This window comes from Chinchilla lanigera, unplaced genomic scaffold (assembly GCF_000276665.1).
Source record: "Chinchilla lanigera isolate Chin_1 unplaced genomic scaffold, ChiLan1.0 scaffold00078, whole genome shotgun sequence".
Classification (NCBI taxonomy): Eukaryota; Metazoa; Chordata; class Mammalia; order Rodentia; family Chinchillidae; genus Chinchilla; species Chinchilla lanigera.
Genome location: NW_004955479.1, coordinates 9,958,813 through 9,963,885, shown reverse-complemented (window position 1 = coordinate 9,963,885; position 5,073 = coordinate 9,958,813). Strand labels below are relative to the sequence as shown.

At 46.9% G+C, this 5,073-nt stretch overlaps 1 protein-coding gene across 1 annotated transcript in view; it reads right to left on the bottom strand.

The window, feature by feature from the left end:
• The window catches only part of Smo (smoothened, frizzled class receptor), a gene marked incomplete in the record, with an annotated part of 28,294 nt that extends 27,785 nt beyond the window's left edge, over positions 1–509 (bottom strand). The window contains 1 exon segment of the mRNA XM_013503270.1: positions 1–509.
• Positions 510–5,073: the final 4,564 nt, after the last annotated feature.

Here is a 5,073-nt window from a genome sequence, read left to right as displayed (position 1 = left end):
GTGCGCCCCGCGGGTCTGGGGCCGACTTCCCCCGGACGCTCCGCGCGCCCCGGCCCCTCGGCTCCCAACTTTGCAAACTTTGGGACCCGGGGCCCATGTTGGGCGGCGGAGGCCGGGGCCGGGATGCACAACTCCCCACTCCCTCGCCTGACAATCCAAGCTGGCTTTAGCCTCGGGAGCCCCCTTGGCCCCCAAGCCCTGGCCCCATTCCCCCTCCCACTATTAAACCCAGCTCCCGGGCCCGCGCTGGAGGCCAGAGGCCCGCCGGGGTGCGGGACCCCGGCCTCGGCTCCGCCCCCGCGCCAGCCCGCGGCTCCGCAGCCACCTCGGCGCGAGCGCCGCAGCCCCCAAGCGCTCTCCCCGCCGACCGCCCGGCTCCTTTGTTGCTCTGGCTGGCCCCGCTCTCTGGAATGCACAAGCGGTGCGGAGCCAAGCCCGGCCCCCCTCCGCCGAGGCTGGGGGAGGGACTGGGCTGGGGAGAGAAGGAGGGGAGCGGAGGCCGGAGAGGAGGAGCGCGAGCCTCGACGGCCCAGGCGCCCGTAGGGGCCCGGGCTGGGGGGAGAGCCCCCCCGCCGCCCACAGCCAGGGGGAAGCGGCGGGCGAAGTTGTGGCCCAGAGCACAGCAGAGTTAGTGGGCACCATGACAGGTGCGAGGATGGCTGGACTTGGTCGTCTACAGGACAAGACTTTTCTCTGGGTTTAGGACGGGAGATACAAAGGATGTCTGAAGTCATCGAGAGTTCCACGCCCTCCCGGCCAGTCTTTCCTGCTTTCAGTAACATCTTTCAACTTATCCTGGAGCCCCGTCGAGAGGAATCTAGGTGTGGGCTTCCCACATCTTCCAATCCCCCGGTCTTGGGACTTGAATGGCAGGTAACCTCAGAGTCACTGAAAGCAGTTTTCCCAGCTGCTGTCACCTGTGGGAACAGGTATCGGGAACCCCAAGTCTCATCATCATCCTTTATCACTACAAACGTGCGAAGTCTGAACTGATTTTCACCGGCTGGCCCGGGTGCATCTTTGGCTGTGTCTGAAGGAAGCCAGTCCACCTTCAATGCTCCTGTGCTGGAGGAAAGTTATGCGGCTTCCCTCCCTATCCTGCTCCTTTTGCTTTCCTCACTTCTTTGCGCACCTCGTCTTCAGTCACTGCCCTTGATTTCACCTTTCTGAAGAGCCAGTGAGGAGAATGGACTACAGTACCCTCCAGCAACTTTTTCCATGTTACTGAAGAGCTCACTGGGGTGGCATTTCTTTTCTTTTGGGAAGCTAGTTCATAGCTTTGCCGAAGTGAACTACAGTGTTTCTGTAACCTTTGATCGTTTAGGAGCAAATTAGCTGTTACACCTCAACTACCATTCTTAATTGGTACCTGAGCTCCAGAGGAGAGAGGAGTGGGAGAGTGAAGGTTTAATTCAGTGTAAGTCAAGAAGTCTGTCTGAAATCCTAGGATGCAAGTATTGTAGCTATATCCTCGAAGAACCTGAGAATTTGCATTTTACTGTGGAAACAAGGCTTGTCCTCAAGAAATATGCAGTATCATGACAAAGCAGCAAAGTGTTCTCCTCCAAGGCATAGACCTTATTCTCTTTGTATCCACAAAGCATTAATTCAAGTAGATATGCAGACTAATTACTTGATTAACTACCAAAATGAGGTATACCATGGGTATGCTCTTGGAATTTTTAGCATCCTCCAGCATCTGCACCAAGCCAGGAACCTTATGACCTTGTCCAACATTCAGCAAAGGACATAAATGTGAATAGAAGCAGAGAAACTAGGATTTGAACCTAGGACCAAAATGTCAATAGGAGTCAGAAAAGTAAAAAGGAGTAAGGCCTGCATTACATGTGGGGGAAAATATAATCATGGCACAGAGCACGGATAGCCTGGCAATCAGGATGTAGTACAGGATAAGATAAGGAAGGAAACTGATTGGAAGGAAGCTGCAGCTGACATACAGAGACATTAAAGCTTTTTTTTTTTTGCCTTTTGGAGACAGGGTCTTGCTATGCAGTTCAGGCTGGCCTTGAGTGCACTTTGTAGCCCAGGATGGTCTTGAACTGTCAACAATCCTCCTGCCTCAGCCTCCTGAGTGCTGGGATTACAGGCATGTGCTACCACACCTGGCTAAAGTTTAAGTTTACTTGCAATAGGAAACAAAATTTTCTTCATCATAGGAGTGATGTTACTCGTTTGTAACTAACAAGCTGATGTAAAAATGGCAGAAAGGACAAGAGGCTGGAGGCAAGGGACTGTTTTGAGGGAAGTTGTTGGTGACTATGGATAGAAGTAGAAATAGACTGTGTTATTGGACATAATATTCCCACTGGGAAAAAAAATTTTAAACATCATAACCTGCTGTAGATTTTCTTTTTGTGATAGAAATGAAATGGTTGTTATACGGTGCCCATGTCTGAGCCATAGAGAAAACTGTCTTGGAGGCTGAAATCATACTGACACTTTCCTTTGTGAACTTTCTCCTCTTTTTTCTCCCTGGTAGCTACTGAGGCACCTTGTTGTGGAGTATCCAGTATTCCATGTGTTAGGGGGAAGCCTACCCATGTGATGAGGCAGCCCGTGATCTCTGCCTAAAAATGTCAACAGGTAATTCTTCAGGTATAGAGGTTCTACCATTCCTCCCTTGCCTGGGATTTCTTAAAAGGTATGAGGAAGATTCATATTGTTGGAATACAGTACACTCCTTTACATTGGAGATGGAAGGGGGGATTGAAAAGATCCTAAGATGGTTGTTCCATCAGAATACTCTTTTCTTGGGGGGAAGGGGCAGGGCACAAAGGGTAATGCATTCTAATTTCTCAGTTCCATTTGTATGTGTCTGTATGTGTGCATGCGTGCATGAATGTGTGTACATGCATGTGTGTGTGCATGTGTGCCCTTGTGGTCCTATTCACCAGCCTTTCACATTCTTTTTTTTTTTTTTGGTTTTTCTCCAGTACCAGGAACCGAACTCACGATCTTCCGCTTGCCAGGCAGGCGCTTTGCCGCTGAGCTAAATCCCCAGCCCCCAGCCTTTCACATTCTTGTTTTGGGAATTCCACTGGCCTAGCAGAGGCCTGCAGGAAGGCAGTCTGAGAAATTTCTTAGTGTCATCCACAGTTACCAGCCCAGATTCTCCTCAGAAGAAGAAACACAAACGTGCTACTTCCTAGACACAGAAGGAAGTAGAGAGCAGTGTAAGAATCCTGTCTGACGGCAGGTTTGGGAGGAGAGCAGTCAGTGGAACTAAAGCGGAGAGACTTTCCTGGTGGTCCCTGTCAACATCTGTCAGAGATTTCTCAGTGTGACTCGACAAGGCTCTGGTCTCCACACTGGTGGCAAGTTACAAATGCTCCTTTCCTGAGCCTGAGCCACCCCCTGCACAGTTCCTGAAGAATCCTAACCCTGTCTACATGTCATAACATAGTCCTTTGTCAGGACCGTGAAAATGCGTCCTATGTTGACAAGGCATTACTGTACTTGATTTGCTACAAGTAACTTCTTGATTTCTGAGTCATTCTCATCAAACACCTTGGCGTTTTGAGATCACATACTCACTGTTGCCTCTTTTTATTTGCCTTGGGCCCTCCACTCCAAGAGGACTGACATGGAAGTGTCTATGGGAGCTCCATGAGTATCCTTGAGACTCTGGTGCCTTCTAATGGTTCAGATGCCACACTGGCCAGAATCTAGAGCATAATTGTGGCAATGCTGTAGTGCCTTCCTTTTTAGGTATTTCTTGTCTTGCAACTAAGAGTGTTGGGTCAAAGGGAAAAAGAAAATGGGAAAGGGACCAAATAAGCAACCATAGAGAGGCAGCACGGTAGATTTGGAGTTAAGAGACTGAGTTAGGCCATACTAGCCAAGCATCATTGAGCAACGTAGGTTAAACTTCCATTTCTTCCTTTCCAAAAATAAGGAAATTATCACTTGTGTTCCTATACATCATCAATGAAGAATCTTTTTTTTCTTTTTCTTTTTTTTTTTTTTGGTAGCAGGAATCAAACTTGGGACCTCGTGCTTGCCAGGCAGGTGCGGTACCTCTGAGCTATATTCCCAGCCCCTAGAAGATCTAAAAAGGAAATTAAGATAGCAATGCCACTTAAAACAGCCCCTGAAAGAATTAAATACTTAGGAATAAATCTAACCAAGGAAGGTTAAAGACTTATATGCTGAAAACTGCAAAATATTGCTGAAATTAAAGAAGACCTAAATCAATGGAAAGACATCCTCTGTTCAAAGATAACATTGCATTTTGAAAATTTTATTTAATTTTTTTTGAGACAAGGTCTGCCTATGTAATCCAAGCTGACCTTGAACTCACAGTAATCCTAGCTCAACCTTCTGAGTGGTAGGATAACAGGACTGCACCATCCCTGGTTAAAGATAGCATTGTCAAGTTATCAAAGCTGGGCATGGTGATGAATATCTATATTCCCATCACTTTGGGAGGCTGAGGCAGTAGGATCATAAATTCAGGTACTGCCTGGGCAACCTAGCTCAAAATAAAGAATAAAAGGGGCTGGGGATGTAACTCAGTTTTTACCTTTCCGTAAAAACGTCACTACTACACTAAATAGAACTACAGATTCAACGTAAGCCCTATCTAAAGTCCAATAGTCTTTTTTACATAAAGGGAAAAGGCCAAGCCTCAAATTCATACAGAATTACCCCGAATAGTAAAACAATCTTGAAAAGAATAAAATTGGAAGGCTCACACTTCCCAACATCAAAATGTACCGCAAAGCTACAGTAATTGAAACACTATGGTATTGTCATAAGGATAGAATATAGGCAGATAGAATTAGAATTAGAATTAAAATAGAATGGAGGCAACCCACTTTCTGAGCCCCATTCTATTCCTCCTAGACAGAAGCTTTTCTTTATCTCAATAAATTCTTCCTTCTCCTTAAAAAAAGAATAGAATAGAATAGAATGCCTAGAAATAAACCTCATTTATATGGTCAATTTTTTTTTTGTTTTTCTTTTGTGGTACTGGGGATTGAATTCAGGGCCTAGCACATGCTAGGCAAGTGCTTTACCAGTGAACTACACCCCTAATTCTTCAAGTCCCCC